Here is an 18,385-nt window from a genome sequence, read left to right on the forward strand (position 1 = left end):
GATGGCCTGTGCCTGTTGGCGACTGTCTCAATTGCCTTCAGTTTACAACGGATGATGTCATGCTCTGGACCTTAATGAATGGCCGGCTCTTATTGGCTGCATTTTCACCACGCACCAAACAACACAGCCAAATATGTGTTTTAATATGGTGTCCAATGGTGAACTTCGGACACCGCATGACTCACTCCACAGATAGGAGCGGGGTGGAGTGGTACTGGGTGTAGGGACAATGTAATGCTCTGTAATTATTACAGTTATGTCGGCCAGTTGTTAGTTAGTTGGTTGTGGGTGCCAAATGCCATAATCTGATGCTATTCAGGGGAAACTTGTTGCCGCTTTCAGTTGCCGGCTCACACATCGACGATGTAGAGAAGGGAAGAGTGGCGCAACATCAACTTGTTAGCACTTGAAAAGGCAGCGCCGTTCATCGTTGCTGATTTGTTTGGTTGTGAAATTTGCCGTGGGCTGCCAAAACAACAATATGAGCAAAAACTGTTGTTCAATGAAACTTTACAACAATGTAGACAAGAGACTACACAGAAAAAATATGTTGCACCATTTGAATAATTCAGAGAGGGAGAATATTTTTTTTTAGAGTTTCCAAACTTAGAACTTAATTGGAATATTCACATAAAAATTTTTTAATCTTCAAGTGACCGCTACTATTTTATGTCATTAACTTAACCAAATATATATATATATATAATTAAAATAAGTGAATTTAACCAATTTAATTTTATGAACTCCAATGAAAGTATTTTATAAAGTAATATGCATATTTGTGGATAGAAATATAAATTTGGTTTCCAAATTTTAGCAAAATCAAGTTAATTATTCAGAAATGAAAATCCACAATCTTTAAAATAATGTCAAAAGAATGGTCATTATTTTTTTTTGAGTGTACACTCTCAACTCCCTTTTGGCAGCCTGTCATCGTTGTCGGGCACTTGGCGACCACAAACTCAACGCGATGTTAAGCATCTCTCCAGCTGTCGAACAGCTCAGTTTTTGCTGATTACACGAGAGTCAGTGTATGAGTTAGCAAGTGTGTGTGTGTGTGTATGTGTGTGTGTGTGTGTTGACAGTGGCAAATATTGTGATGGCCATTAACGAAATGTTAATTGAGAGCAAGAGAAAAAAATACTGAATTAGCATTAATTAGGGCGCACTAAGGGCTAAGCTGGGAATGTCCAGCTATATATGGAATGAAATACATCAATTTATATATGCATATGTAAGCAAAGGGTTTGTGACTTTATGACTTGCTAAATGCCAGAGTTTTCTCAAAATCACGCGTTGTTTTCAAGAACCTCCTCCGCGTATGCGCAACATTTTAACAAAAATCGCGCATACGTCACGTGACCAGCATTTAAATTAATTAACACACTGCCAAAGCTTCTACACTCGTGAGCACTACCGACTTCAATATACTCCGTACTAATACTGGGGACAAATATTAGTGATTTCAAAGTGATGACAGCCTTGCATTCCTGTAATCGTTAAATATAAACTTTTCAAGTTTTTTTTTTTTTTGTAGCAATGAGACAAACAGACGCGAAGTCAGGCTACCTTACTTGGTAGCGCAATAAAATTCATATTTATATTTATATCCACAAATAATATAGATTTGGATGTTGTAAGCAGTCAGACAACGTTTGGGTCTGTCAAAAATGTGCGATGTGCGATGTGCAAAATGCAAGGCAGAAAGTTGTCTGGGCAATTACGTCAAGCGCCTTGTTGCTGGCGCTGTTGCATGTTGTCGTTGCTGTTGCTGTTGATGTTGCTGTTGCTGTTGTTGCACGTTGTGTGAGTTGCATTACGTCGGGTTGGCAGACATCACATTTTGGGCAATTAAATGCGCTAATTTTCATTTGGCTAGCGTGTTACAAGCAACAACTGAAATGAAAATGATGACAATTTTGCGTTTGGTTTTTCTCCTTTTGAGCGTGGGCCGCGTACACGCTGGCGTATGAGTGATTTTCGCATTTTAACTGAGTGAGTGAGTGAGTGTCGCTGCGGCTGCGATATTTGCAATTACAATGACACTTTGTGGCCGGACTGACAGGCAGGCAGCCAGGCAGGCAGGCAGCGTCAGTGCGTAGAAGAGCTGACCTAAATTTGAACACACTTAGAAATTGTCTACAAGCAAAATACAACGGCAACAACAACGACAGCTTCGATAGCACTAAGTACACAACAAGAAAAACAAATACTCTGCATGTATGTGTGTATGTATGTGTGTATGTGTGTAGGCCCACTTAAACCCTGCCGAAAGCAACCTCAAGCATTTGAAAGAACCAACAAGCAATATGTAAGCACACAATATGCCACAACAACAACAACAACAAATTGAAGGCAAAAAAGAGCAGACAAAAACGAGCTGACAAATCGCGTAAATTTTTGCGTGCGCATTGCGTGGGCAGCAGCAGCAGCAGCAGCAGCGGCAGCGGCACTGAGTGCGCTTTGTTGTTGCTGTTGTTGGAGTTGTTGTTGTTGTTATTGTTGTTGCGGCAGCGTGGATCGCCAACATGTGGCCCTAATTCATGCAAACGAATGACGAGAATCAGCGATCGTAATTATGTGTGCGACAGGCAGGAAACGCCTAAGGTAAGTGTAAGTCAGCGTTGAGAATTCAGTTAAGTGAATCAGTTAACTGCGCTGAGCATGATTAAGCATTGAGTTGTACTTTATCTAAATTGCAGAGTGTCACACAAGTTGACTTAACGCTTTCATTTAATATTCCTATATAAATATCTTTTTCGCTTGTCAAGATTTGTTTTCAATTTATTTTTCATTTTTATTTTTAATGTTTGCCAACAGTCGACACAGAAAAACTAATTTAACTATGATATTATTATGATCGTTGCACTGAGATTTGTTATTGTGACTATTCTGCATCTATATCTCTTTATTCAACCCCAATTCCTGGACGAATGTGAGAGTGTTTGTCGGTTTGAGTGCTTTCATATCCTCAGAGTTTAAAACAAAGATGCGAATTCTTTTCTCTTGTGAATTTAATACATTGACAAAGAAGTTCAAAAACAAATGTATTTTTTCAATTTATACAAACTTTTATTTGATTTACATATAGGTTAAAAGTGGTTGCACAGTTAAAGAATAACATCAACATATACTGCCTATAGTTATCTGGATTGTCAATCAAGCGCAAGCTTAGACGCTTAGATAGTTACCAAGAAGGAAGGAGCCGTCGGCATGAATTGACGTTTCAAACTTGTGACCGATAAGCTTATCATGTTTTATTATTTTATTTATTTTTTTTTGATTTACTGTAGTGGAGATTCCAATTTGGAATACAAAGGGCAATAATACTTAATAAAGTTGAACAATAATCATCGTGTTTTGAATATTATGATTGTTACTTAAACTTGAATGCCGCACATGGTGCGATGTATTAATAGTCGAATTTTTTGGTAGCAGGCATTTATAAATATGCGTTCGGACAACTCAAGCGTCTAAATATATATTCGTATACGCGATGAATTTATGTTTTTGTTTGCAAATACTTTTCGCTGTAGTGTAGTGGCATGTCGCGAGTTGGCAAGCGGTGGGCCAACAAAGCAGGCAACAGGAACAACCGTCAAGCCAAAGGCTACGTATGAAAATAATATTAAACTTTTCATTTTTTTTTTTGCTCAATGTTTATTTTTTTTTCAATTTTTTTCTGTTTTCAACATTTTGCCAACAAATTTATTTTTAAGCTGTGCGAGTAGCAAAAACAAAACATGCAGGTAGAGTTAGTTAACTGAGCGTTGCCGAAGATAAAATACCCTACCAAACCCAGAATTGCCAAGAAAAAATTTTAGTTTGATAGATTTATATTAAAAAAAAAGGGTTTAAGCTGAAATTTGTAAATTCTATGGTTTAATTTAGAACATAAATATATACTTTTATATATTTTTTGGTTGATGTATTTTATGAACAAATTTGAATACCCTTTTGGTAGGGTATAAACATGTGCTAAAGAAACTACAACAAGAAACGATTCGCGCCTCTGCTAAGGGAACGAAGCAGCAACAACAACACCAGCAACAAAACGAAATGAGGCGTAATGGGCACACACACACCCACACACACACACATACATATACACACACACACATACACACACACAGACAACCGCACGCGTACATATGATCTACTACGTAAGCAGCACAAGGTGTGTGGTAGGTGGATGAGTGGGTTGGATTGGGTTGGATTGGGTTGGGTTGGGTGTGCTGCTTGGTGGGTTGTTCGGCTAGACTGACATACATCCCCCAATTTGTGTGCTGTGCTGCTGGTATTTTGCCAGTGATCGGAATGAGTGATCCCCATATGTATTTGTATGGTATGGGCCATGGGCCCAACAATGCAATAGATACACAGAAAACTAAAACCTAGCTAAAATCGATATCTTATGGATCGAGGGTAGCAACACACATATTATGTTAATGCAACAATATAATGAATAATTAATGCATATTTGGTGTATTGATCGGAGAAACGACGCTGAAGGAAAAACATTCAATTTGATGGCCAATTTTCTTGAACTTTTTTGCCCTGTGTACAAAGTATACATATGTGTACATATGTAAAGCAATGATAGGGTAATATTTTCGCTTGTGCTCGTTCTCGTTCAATACACAGCGACAACAACAATAGGAACGCGCAATATTTGCACAGTTGGCGCAACATTTTATGGTTGGTATTTAAAAATAAAAATAAATTACTTATAATAATAATAATAGATTTGTCATAAATATATATATATATACAAATAAATAAATAATACGCCAAATGGCAGCAACAATGCGTTCGCTTTGTGCAGTGAAGAGTTCCTTTTTCTATTATTAATTTAAAAGCGGTTAACCAACATTTTATATACTCTATGGTTCTTCTTCTTCTTCATTATTTTTTTTGTTTGACAGTTGGCTGGTGGGCCAGGCAGCCGGCAGTGGGGCGTGGTCGCTCATTGCTTTAATCTAAATTGGCGCATAGAAATGTGTGTGTGTGTGTGTTTGTGTGTGTGTTTTTTCTTCACATCATTGTGTGTGTGATCGCTCAATTTTTACATGTATATAAAATGTTCATACATACATATCTGCCCCTGCTTTTCCCTCTCTCTCTCTCTCTATATATCTTTCTCTCTCCCTCTCCCTCTCCCTCTCTATCTCTCTCTGTCTCTCTCTATCTTTTTCTCTCTGCCTCTCTTTCTCTCGCTCAGTCGCAGGCTACGCGCACACCCTTAATTGTGTAAAATAAATTGGCTCTGCCTGCGACGCAGTCGACTTCACCGTTTGACGTCAGCCCAAAGCTTTTTTGGGCAGCACTTTTTGTTGTACTTGTTGTTGTTGTTGTTCGTATAATCGCACACAGATTGTAAAAATTTAAATTTATAGATAATTTTCGCATGTTTTTGTGCATATAGTATTTAAATACAAATATCCATGTATGTGTGTACCTTAACGCATGACTCGTTTATATATGAGTAACGGTACCTTTTACATCATAATTAGAACATATAATAAGTATACATGTATAAATGTACAGTTATATAAGAGAGCATAATAGGGCCTGCCATTATAATTCGTATTTATTTGAGATGAACTGCACGAAATAAAGAACAACTACCATAAATCGTCTGAATTCATCGTTTGTTCTTTTTGGAGACGGAAATAATAAAAAATAAATAAATTAGCCAATTTTAGTAATTATTCAAATGTGCTCAAGACATAAATAACAAGATCTAATTCCTAAAGCAAATCTAATATTATACAAAAAAAAAAATAAATTTAATATTTGTTAATTCAATTCACAGTTTAATTTCGGTTATTACGAAACTAAGGCTATATCTAGGGAACACCCTGCACAGATAAGATACGTTAACTTTTCAAAGTTACAAAAAAAAAAAAAAAACTTGTTTACTTTGGATAGGACACTTTTGAACCCAGTTATATAACTAGTTTGCACAGACTGAAACAGAACTCGAGCAAAGTTTTTAAAGCAACGGGTTCTTTTTGCAACAAACAAAAAACTAAATTTGAAATTTCCAATTGCAATTAAAAGTGAAACAATAATTATAAATTGCTTATCTATCGATGTAACAGCAGTTATTTAAATATTTAAGTTATTAAAATATGAATAATTAAGTAGATAGAAGATTAACTATATATGAACGAGTTTATCTTTAGATCTTCAATATATGAAGCTAACATTTAAACAAATTAAAGTAAATTACCTCAGTAAGGAGAGAGAACTCATAAAAACATATCTGCAAACATTTTGAATATGTTCTTGAATTTTTTGTTTTGGATAAATCTGAGCATAAAAACGATTCAAAATTTGTCTTAAAAATCGAATTTATTCAAAGTGCCTATTAATAAACACAAAATAAAAACCATAGCTTAAAAAATGAAGAAAAAATCAACAAGCTATTATTAACTGATGTGTTATATAACAAATACAAAAGTGGATTTTATATTGTTTCCTCTTTTTAAAATCACTTTTAAAAGTCTCTCCACAGAGTTAACCTAAATTCCTATATATCACCCAAGTGCTTAGAGATTCCTAGTATTTTTTTGAAATTCTCAAGAGAATCGTTATCAGCACTTGTTCTATGTCATTATTCATATACTATACTTTCTAGTTCATATATGTATTTACTTGTGTACTTATTCTTGCTAAAGCGGCACTCTTGCTTTCGTTGCTGTTCCACTGATCATTTGTCGGCTGATATGGCGTATACTTAATGCCGTACTAACCTTTCACAGAGCGAGTGCAGGAGCCAAAAATGATTGTAATCCAATTTGATGCGTTTTTCTTTTTGGGGGTACAGTTGACGTGCGGCAAAAATAGTTTATCCGTATATTATCCAATAAAATGTTTGGCGTTTAATTGTGTTTTTCACTTTTTATGCATACAATTTTAAGATTTTATCAAGGCACCACATTTTCTTAAACTGTAAATTGATTGCATATAATTATTTATATTAATTAAACCCAATTTCGGTAGACATTGCAATCAATATTTAATTATTTTACACACTATTCAATTAATATAAATTTTTTTTTTTTTTTTTTTTGCGAAATTCTAGAACAATTATTGTTCATCAATTATTTTTGATTTTGTTACAAGATCTGATTGGACAACATTATCGCGCGTGTATCTGTGTATTATGCGTTTGAGTATGTGTATGTGTGTAGTATGTATGTGTGTGTGGGGCTAGTGTAAGTGTGCGTGCTTAGAATCCGCGCAAGCAGCGTCCGTGTCCGACGCGTATCTGCCACGCAACATCACAACAAAATTGTAACTAATGTTCGGTTCGCGAGAAAATAGGTTAAGAGTGTCGCGCAGTGCTGCGGCAACTGCGTTGGCGTTGACTGCGACGACGACGGCGACGTCAACGTCAACGTTTCAAAAACTAAACGCGCACGCGAGCGGAGCACACACGTACGACGCGACTATGTTGATCTCTGCATTGGCAATTTGCGAAAAAAAAAAATACAAATACAGAAAATAATTTCAAGCGAGCCACAGCTAGAAAAAGGCGCAACAGCAGCAGCAGCAAGCAGCGCAGTAAGCAATGGCAGCGACAGCGACAGCGGCAGCAGCAGAACAACATCAGCCGGCGTTGACGACGCGACCTACCAACCGACTGAAGCGGCAGCACACACCAAATTGCCAAAAACCTTGATACCGATCGCGTCGCACACACACACACAGATATATATCCATAAGTTTAATTCAGCTTTCAGCTCAGTCCTCGATTGCAAAATACCCCTTAAGAGTGCGACTTGCAGTATCTGAGCAAAAACAATTCGCATTGAATCAATCTATTCAAAAACTACAGCTCCTTGTCAACCAACTCAGCTCGGCATCGAATTCAGATGAGCTCATTTGCATATATATATACCTAAATGTCATCATTTGCCTGTTACATATATAAATATACCCCCAATGCTGCTGACGCATATAGGGTATAGAAATCGCAAAAGGCAACAGCAATAAGAGCACCGCAGCCAGCAGAAAAAGAGCAAAGCAAACACAATCAAAGAAGAGTAAGAGAGCGCTAGTGTTTGCAAAAAAAAAACCGCGCAAAAGTAATAAAGAAAAAAAAACAACAAAAAAAACAAAACACAAAGCAGCAGCATGTGCAGCGTCCTCGCCCCCGCCATGAGCAGCGATCTGATCGACTCGACTCTCTTTGTAAAATGCGCTCAGCAAGTTAGATTTTGCCGCTGCCCGTACACATTTATGAAACAAAAGCAACAATAACAGCAGCAACAACAACAACAACTACAATGGCGTGCACATAGCGTCATCGTCGTGCGCTGACGGCTTTTGAAAAAAAAATAAACTTAAACTGGGCGCAGCATAGCCAACAAACACAAAAAAAAAACATGCAATTTTTTTGACCAATTTTCGTTGTGTGTTTTTTGAAGGTCAACTTTACGACCCATAAGCGCAAAATTTGTTGTTGCTCCCAGTTTTACTTGGCGTTAGTTGCGTCGCAGTCGCAGTCGATGCCGCCGCTTGACGCTGCCAACGTTTGTTGTTGTTGTTTTTTTTTTTTGCTTTATTTTTGGCACATTCGGCTTTTTGGTTCTGCGCTTGCGAGTGTGTGTGCGCTCGGGTAACTTTACATGCGCGTGTAGGGTCGGTCCGCTGCCTTTTTAACGGCCGATGCCGGCGTCGCTGCCGCTGCGCCGGCTGCCTTGATCACGCACACACACTAACGCAAGCTGCCCAATTTGTTGTAGCCGTTAGCGAATAAAACACACATGCATACATATGTATGTATTTATTTGTATATGTGTATATGGAGCTTTGTTGTTGCCTTTTTATAAATTTAGAATTTTTGCAGTTTTTTTTTGCATTTATATAATCAAAACCGCTGTTGGGCTCGTTCCGTTTGAGTATTTTTAATTGTTGATTTTTTATTGCTGCAAGTTACACATACAGCCATACAAAAATGTATATAAAAGTACATATACATACATACATATGTGTTTATATATGTACATGTGCATATGTGCACATAATCCTACTCCAGTTAGTTCTTCGCAGGGCGACATTTTTTATGAATGAATTGACTTCAACCAATTATTGATAAGATTAAATATCTCCTGTAGATTACACAAAAGCTTTTTCTTTGTATTTATTTTTATTTTTTTTGAATCTCTTTCAATTTGTAGTATAAATTGCAACTTTTGAAGTTCATTAACTACCAGATGTTTATTCACATATAAATATCTTATTTAAAAATCGAATAGGTTTTCGTTGTAGTTTTCAAAAGTAAGCTATTCGCTCGGAACTGACCGTTTCAATACATTAAATGTTGATGCAAACAATAGGAAACACAAATGTGAAAATATAGACATCGAAGCGGACTAAAAGGTCATCTATAAATTTTAATTTTTATTTTGCTTATTTTGAACATTATTTTTATAGGCACACATGCAGTTATTTATTTCTTTAAGCAACGGTATTTTACTCCAATTTCGAATCAAACATCAAATGCTCAATCGCAAAAAGTATCTGTTATTGCAAATGGAAGCGTTACAATTCCGCATTACATATTTGCACACATAGCATGCATTTCTAAGTGTAGATGTGTTTGTGTGTGTGTATGCACATATGGTGGGCACGATTGACAGCATGATTATCAATCACGCGTGATTAGACAATGCTAAAAATACACAATATTATCGCTTTGGGCTCTTGGTTTCACATACGTCAATTGGGGCTGGTAATTATTACAAGGAGCTTTCGCGAGCAGCGTTTTTTATGTGACACACGTACATATATAATCGATGAGCTAACAATGACAACAAGAACTTCACTTTCAGCACACTCACACACGCGCATTGACACACATACACACACGCACGCCTTTAAACTTTTCTTACAACAATAACAATAACGCGACAGAAAGAGAGAGAGAGAGAGAGAGCCGAACGTAGTGCGAAAAATTCAGAGCGATTAGAAGAAGAATTACACCGCATGCCGCTTAGAAAAGAACTGAACACGCAATAATGTTGTTGAGCGTCGCGCTCACATAATCAAGCACAGGCACAAGCAGAGGCAGAGGCAGAGGCAGCAGTAGCAGTAGCAGCTACAACAAACTTATTAAATAAAAACGCACGCGCACGCACACAGCGAAAAAGTTATGCGAAATATAGCAAAAAAAAATAAATAAATGAAAAGAACGGTATTTGCGTCGCAAGCAATGAAGAGAGTAAGAGCGAGAAAAGAGCGAATGCCAGCACAACTGGCTCTTATTTTGGCAAGCAATTTGCGCAGTCGACGTCACGACACGACGCTATCAGAGAATCATTCACGCCTGCTTGTATCTGTCTGTGTGTGTGTGTGTGTGTGTGTGTGTGTCATGACGCTGCTGCTGCGCCTGCGTTTTTCACACTAAGAGCCAGAATGCAGAGAATTAAGACAACATTAAATCACCCCAGCTTGAATACAAATTTTATATAATGTGCAACATGATGTGCAACACTTTGCAGCTTAAGAATATGTTCTTAAATTTGTTAATAATATAAATTTGAAAAATGCTTTGCATAAGCAACAAAGCTTTAAAAGTGTTGCCTATAAAATTGGAAGCTGAGGAAAATTCCACTACTGTGCAAAATTAAATTAAAACAAGAAATTCTAAACTTCATAATAATGCAATCAAATGCTTTCGATTAGAAACAAAACAAAATAAACAAAAATTGAATAAATTTATTGGAATACACTTCAATACAATATTAGACTCAATAGTTTTCATAAGTAATAAACATTGGTATTGTAAATAAAAAATAAGAATTATTATTTTAAGACTTACAAAAAAATTGCATTTCACCTGTTTAGCAAAATAAATTTCACTAAACTCAGCAGCCTCAAAAAAGCGGTTTTTGAATTGAACCCATGATTATTTGTATATATTCTTATTTATTTAAATTTTTTATATGTTAGAATTACAGATATTTAGTATAAAATATATATTTGTTTTTAATAATAAATTTGGATAAATTGAAAATTTGTTGTAAATCTGCTTGCTAAAAATCTCGGCGCAACACACGCAAAAATATATATGTAAATTGAGAATCACGCGACTCCAACTTAGCCGTGACTGTTAATGACAAAAGTTAATTTCAGCTCTATTAGCGCCCATTAATTAGGGGACACGTTGTCGTTGATCTGATCTGTACTGATCAAACTGTGCCTCGCTTAAAATATGAAATCTACAAAGCGAAATGGCCATAAAAGGCTGACATTCAGTTACAGAAGCTGACAGTAGACGCCAATTGGATTCGGACATAAATACATACATACTTTTGCTTGTTTTTATATCTATTCGCCTTGACACACTCGCCCAAAACGTGTGGCGCATGCGCTGTGCAAAAACTCAACCCAACCACAACACCAACAAAAACAACAACAACAGCAACAACAGAAACAACAACAAATGAAAAGGCCCAAACGGGCGCTTGTCATGTAAGCGCAAAAATCGCAGGCAACAGAAAACCTTCTGGCGCCCAAAAACGGCAAAATCTTGGCTGGCATTTTACCTGTTGTAAAAAACCATATTGTGAGCGTGAGAAACTGATATGGAAAGATGTATGTGTGTGTGTGTATATCTATGTACAAATATATATCACACATATATACTATTTTCTAGATACAGTTGGCGCGCAAAGTTCACGTTCGCCACAAATGGCGCGTGGGCGACCTCAGCGGTCCCCGTGGTTCTGTAATACTTTATCAGTGGTTGCATTATAATCGAAAAGTGCGCAAAAAAATGCGAAAAAAAAAATAAAAATAAAAAAATATTATAATAATACCCGTAGATACCACAACGGGTCCAAGTTGCACGTAGCAAGTACTCACGCAGCACGCAGCACGCAGATAAGTAAATAGTATAAATATACAGATACTCGAGTAAAAGTGAAAAAAAGAAACAGAATTTATTTTATATCGGCAGCGAGAAAATAGCATCGTAAATATTTTTATAAATATGATTTTGGCATTTCAACGCGTTAATTTTTCATTCTCATTTCTCGGTTGATTTTGTTGTTGTAATTGTAAATTTTATTATTACGAATACTTTTGTTTTCTAATACATATTTGTTTGATATGTGGGGCAGCCATGACTGGAATTAAGTGGTTGCCGTTGCCAGCAGCTCATTTAATAAGCATATATTTGCACAAACAATTTAGCCAAATCAACTAACGTGTGCCTAACCAACCAGCCAGTATAATCCCAAAGCAACACAGCCCACAAATCCCACACTTGACCGAGCCAAAACACAAATAAATGCAATGCGCTAATAAGCTAAACAAAGTGTGCGTCGAGTGCAATATGTAATTAACTTGCAGCACAATTATTTATTGTCAAATATAGCGTCAGTTTATGTTGGCCATGTAACTCGCACACAATCACACACACACACACACACATACGCTTTTTATATTTTACAGAAGACATTATGTTTCGGGCCCAGTACATTTGGCCATCAAAATAAACTGTAGACGCAAATTATTTTTAGGAGTTTTTGGGTGCATTTAATTGCACTATAACTTTGGTTTATGAACCTTAAACGTATGTGTTAAATATGCACTTTACAAAATATTACAATAAATTAGCTTTATTACGTAAATTATGTTTATAATTAAATGAATTAGAAGTGTAAACTGAGTGTTTTGTTCCATTAACTTTCGAATTTAAAATCTCAATTGTATAATTAACGATGTTATTAACAAAAGTAATTCGATTAAAAGTGTAATAATAATTTACAAGAATTTTCTACACATTTATTGTAATTAAATTTATTGTAAATAACCAACGATCATTTAAGATTGGTTTACGATATTTTTCACACAGAGTACGAGCATTTTATTTTTATAATTTGATTTGTAATTGTGTAGACAATATTTGTATTTGAATAAAATTGTGCAAATTGTGAAAAATGTTGCCAGCCAGTACGCAAATCCAATGAACAAATGCAAGTACACAAAAATTTACATAAATAACAGACTTCTCTTGTATATTTAAATGGACAATGCATTTGGGATTGTCGATTGCTGACGCTTTGAAAATGTTTTTACAACAATTGTATTACCTGTACGCCTGTAGTTACCATACATTCCCATATTTTGGTTATACTCTAGTGTTGCATATTTTAAGGCGGCTAAACGTGCTTCTTCTCTTTTTTTTGAGTCCTCGCTTGTGGCCGCGTCGAGCGGAGTCAGTGTGCAAAAAGCAATAAATAAAAAGTGCATTTGCTTGTTTAATTTAATGTTTATTGAACACAAAATATGCATAAAATATCAAGTGTGCAGGTTATCAATTTCTTTTTTGTATCCTGTTAAAGTTGCCAATGAAAGGCATTTGCATTTCTGTCTCTCTCTCTATCTGTGTGTGTGTGTGTGTGTGTGTGTGTGTGTCGCCCCAAATACAAATATCAATGGGCAATGCAATGCAATGCGCAGTGTGCACATTAAAATCAATTAAATGCCAAATTGAATTTCCATAAAAAATGGCGGCCATAAAAATTACATGTCCCTGTGCCGGGACATCGCAATCAACGTGCCATCAGCACGAATGTCAATTTAATAACTGAGGCAAAAATGCACCCAAAAGGAAAAAACACCCCACACTCTCCCAAGGACCGCTGGGCGCTCGGTCTAGTAAATTAACACAACAATGTTGGCTCATTAACAGCAGCAGCAGCAGTAAAGGCTTCGTTTTTACAAACTCCACAAAAGTTAAGCAAATAATTAAAAAACAATGCGCGAAATGGACGCGGTTTTGTGACAGCTCCGCATGACAGCAAACTTATGGCGTAATTAAGCGTTGGTCTTGTTGCAGGATGGGGTAGTGGGATGCTGGTAAGTGGAGTGGAGGGGGGTTCTGTAAATCTCGGTAAGCAACAATGGATGAGATTTTGTCAACAGTTTCCAGTGTCCACTACTGAACAAGTCAAGTGACAGCAATCGTTTCAAAAAAAGGCATTCACGTAGAGTGTCCTGGAATCCGACTTTAATATCCTGGTGCTCAAATTGTCAACGCAACGGCATTTTCAATTGGTCGACACGAAAACAGTTTATTATTTATGGCTCGATTTTTTTTTGTTTGTTTTCCTTCCCTCCAACTGTTCGCCATTAACGAAAAAATGGGCAAACAAAAAAATGTTTGTAATTGACTTTAATAGCATTTCAATTTTGTGGAAAGAACAATTACAAAAAAATAAATAAAATAAAAATACAAATAATAATTTCAATAAAAGCGAAATGTCAACGCATGTCATTGTAATTTTATTTTGTATGTCTTTATGAGAGCTGAAACCATTTATCTTTGCAAATAATACTCCATAAATGACGGATTGGGGAAAACAATTGTTAAATAATATGAATCCATTCATATGCATTTTTATCAATTGATTGACACCATAAGATGAGCTTATCATTTAGTAATCGTGCCTTTAACATCAAATAAATTTACATTTTCTTTTTTTAAATTCAATACGATGTTCAACTTAAAAAGAAATTCGAATTGGCAAGGAGTGAATGTAGTCTGCATAAATATAAATCATTTTAAAAAGGGCCCATAAATATTTTTGACCGAACAAAATCAAGGGTTAAGGATATGTACCAAAGATCTCACTTATGGAGCCATAAAAATATGATGCACTGCTTAAACATAGGAAACAATAACAAATACTAAAGCAAAAGCGACTTCCGGTTTTTAAAGGCAAGGTTACATGTTGGCTACAAAAACGACCAGCATTGTTTTTGTATCCGTTGCCATTTTTATGAAAAGAAAAAAAAAAAATGATTTCAAACCAAACCAAACCAAAAAGTCCACAATTTATGGCATTGCAAATGTGGCGGCTGTCGGCGGCTGTCTAACCAAATGTCTGCTTGCGGCTTGTAAATGTGAAAGTGTCTAAAAAACGATGTACGTTTTGTAGATACAGATACATTTAGTTATTGAGATGGGCTCGTCTAAGTCGCGTAACGCACTGAGCTGTGAAATTAAACAGCGTCATCGAGAACTATAGCAAAATATGCATTACGTGTTTTTTTTTGTTTTAATTTGTGTTTTTTTTTAGTGAAATACATTATCAGTTTTTGTATAAGGTCGAAAAAAAAACGGTAAGTGCTGACCCAGAGTGCGTTGCGAAAGCGAAACGTCAACCCCCAAAGACACCAGATTGAATCAGCTGAGTCCTCGTAGTCGTTATCAAGGGAAGGCTACCTTGACCCGAAGAGCGCCAACTGCGTTGGTGAGAGTACGCCGGAGACTGACGAATTGACTCACCGACTGAATGGGGGATTGGGGGGTAAGTGTTGAGCGAATGAGCAAAACGTGAGTCAGATAACTTTATTCACAATGATGACTACAACGTCGACCTTCAGTCGTGAGCGGTTCTTGGGCACAGTTGAAATGTTGTTGTTGTTGCTGTTGTTGTTGTTGTTACCGGTAATCTGTCTGCTCTGACAGACGGTTGAGCAACAGCAAATTTTGCGCATGCTGAGCAGCATCTTCACGAGCATGCATGCAACTGTTTGTGGCACGACGCTCTTTTGGTCAGGAATAGCAATGTCAAAGGTGCCGTTTGCCGCACTTTTCACACAGTTCTCGATATCCTCTATATCTATCGGCTGCAGCAAGTTACTGTACTTAATTATGCTGCTACCGGCGGCCAATTAGCCAAGTAAGCAACTTGACCCTTTCAACCCGAGTTTATAATTACCTAGCTAAAAAATTAATTACATGAAAAGTTTACTTTTCAACATTTTTAACATTTGATATTTATACATTTAATTTAATAATAATTGTATATTTATTAATAACAAATTTGATTAAAAGACGTGGAATTTTTTTCAACTGCAGCTTTAAAGTTGTCTGTTGGCTGCTTTTTATTCGATTTACTTTTGTTGCACCTTGCACCGTTGTCGTTGTTGTCGCCTCTGCCACTTAATGAATGATGATGGCACGTGCCAACAATGGCAACAATAACGACAGCAATTACAATACTTGAGTACAGCCGATTTTATTCAGTTACGCTACAATTTGCAGCATAATTATTACGTTGTTATTGCTTTTGTTGGTATTTGGCTTAAATTAGGGGCAATGACCAGATTAAATGTTTAATTGACAAACGCGTTTTGACATCATCTAAATGGTTAGTAAAATATTTGAAATTATTTGGGATTGTTGGCAGCAATACTCAGCCCTAATTAACTATTTTGGCTCACATTTATTTGGGTTAATCAAATCTCTAGACCAAATTTCAAGTAACTGAAAAGTTTTGTGTGCTAGTGAAATATTTAATAATAATTAAATAATTATCGTGACTTTATCATTTTCAATTGAATAGAAAATAAAAGGGCACATTTCACATTACAACCAATTATTATCTAATATAATAAATAAATTGTTTTAATAGTATTATTTGACAATTATATGTGTGAGACTTTGCTTCAGCTGAGATCGGTTTTATGTGCTGTGCTTGATCAATTAATCACATCATTTTCAATGTGTTCGATATAAATTCAGCATCTTTTCTTAGTATTTCTTTTCGCCTATTAGCAGACTCGATATCATTTGAGCTAATAGCACCGTTTCGCCGGACGTGTTTCTGCCCAATTGTGACAGACACCCCACAATCTGAACGCAAGCGAAACGCTTAGCTTAGCCAATTACTCGGAAATTAACTGCTGCGGCTGCTTACTGGGCGAGTGGTGTATACTGAAAAACCGTTAAGTGGCTACATGAGATGAGCAAACAAGCGCACAACACACACACACACACACACACAGAGAGAGAAGAAAAAAAAAACTAAACAGAAGAAGAAAAACAGAAGAAGAAAAACAGTGCGAATGACGTGTGGAAAGAGAGAAAAACATTGAGCATGAAGCATAGGGAGGGGCAAGGTGGCAAGTCTGAGGGTGAAGCGTGCTATGTGAAATATGCAACGTTGATGCGCACGTTGATTGCACGCTGCTTAGCTGCAGTCAGATTCATGTTGTTTGTTTTTGTTGCTTGTTGCTGCTGATTGAATGAGTGCGCCACATTAGCAGCAGTTGAATGGCGAATGGCGAATGGTGGCTGGGGCACGGAGTAATACAAATGTGGGGCGCCTGAAGGGGCAAACTGCAGCAGCAAGTCTGCTAAGCGAATACACATAATCATAATAATAAAAAATAAATAATTATAATAATAATATTAATCAAATTCTAAACGTAAAAATTATAATAAAAATAATAATGGCAAGCAACAGAAATTAGACTAAAAGTTATCCAATAATTTAATCCAAAATGAAGCTTAGACGTTGCACGTTACTTTTTTTTTTACTGATATTGAAAACAAATTCAATTCAATAGGTTGATTAATGTTTAAATAAATTGCTACATAAAAAAAAATAAAATAAAAAAAATAATAAAAAAATTCGACAAAATATATAAATTTGAAATTTATGCTTTTTTTTTGGTGTACCTCAGAGACTCTGAAACTGAATATTGCATTTAAATAATTTTTGTTAAGCATTTTTTATTTACAGAATTCGTTGTCAAATTAAAAAAATGAAGGGAAAAATGTTTAAAAAATTAGGTAAACGTATTTAATATTTTGATTATCTTAAATCAGTGCTCTCTGTTTACAGGGCCTTGAGACTCAGCTGAGTAGGAAACGATGGCAAGCAGTCAAGTGCAGCCAAGCCAAAGTAATGAAAAAACCCAGAGCCATAATATGCTATATGCCTTCAAAGACACCACAGACGGCTCTCCATCTCCATCTCCTACTCCCTCTCATCTGCAGCGCTCCCTGCTAATAGTGGTGTTTATTGGCTAGCTGGCTGATTCTTTGCACGCTCCTGGTCCCATTTTATTGATGGATTGCCAGCCAGACTGTGCGCGTGCAAGTTGTAAAAAAAAGAAATGTGCCATTGACTGACTGCATGACAGATAGTATGCTGCAGCTCCACACACCCCCTCCTGCCACCCCTTAGCCCTTGGTCTTGCTGTCTGCCTTTCTGGCTGTTGCTGTCGATTCTGCTGCTGCTGCTGCTGCTTATGCTGCTGCTGCTGGTGATGCTGCTTCTGCTGCTGCTGACGTTGCATGTGCAGTTTGTTTCTTTTCATACTGTTTCTTTTTTAAACATTATTCTTCTTTCTCTTCGGCATTTATTTGCCACTGCACTTTTGGCCATTGGTGGCTGACGATTGTTGTTGTTGTTGATGTTGTTGTTTTTGTATTTGGCGCTTAATTTTTTGTTGCTGTTGCTGTTGTTGCTGTTGTTGGTGTATTATTTTGCCATGCAACTGCAACTGCAACCGCTTTTGACCCACGAAGCGTGTCGTGGCGCCAGCGATTATATTTATATATAAT

At 36.5% G+C, this 18,385-nt stretch overlaps 1 protein-coding gene across 5 annotated transcripts in view; it reads right to left on the minus strand.

The window, feature by feature from the left end:
• Positions 1-18,385, minus strand: part of LOC6564432 (sex determination protein fruitless) — a 70,148-nt gene that overhangs the window by 28,608 nt on the left and 23,155 nt on the right. Inside the window, exon 1 of one of the 5 annotated variants that reach the window (XM_032737190.2) lies at positions 6,759-6,955. The exons of the other annotated variants lie outside the window; for them this stretch is intronic. The gene's annotated coding sequence lies outside the window, so the exon portion shown is untranslated. Of the gene's footprint in view, positions 1-6,758; positions 6,956-18,385 lie in introns of those variants that run through there. 5 annotated transcript variants of the gene reach the window in all.

This window comes from Drosophila grimshawi, unplaced genomic scaffold (assembly GCF_018153295.1).
Source record: "Drosophila grimshawi isolate 15287-2541.00 unplaced genomic scaffold, ASM1815329v1 contig_311, whole genome shotgun sequence".
Taxonomy (NCBI): domain Eukaryota; kingdom Metazoa; phylum Arthropoda; class Insecta; order Diptera; family Drosophilidae; genus Drosophila; species Drosophila grimshawi.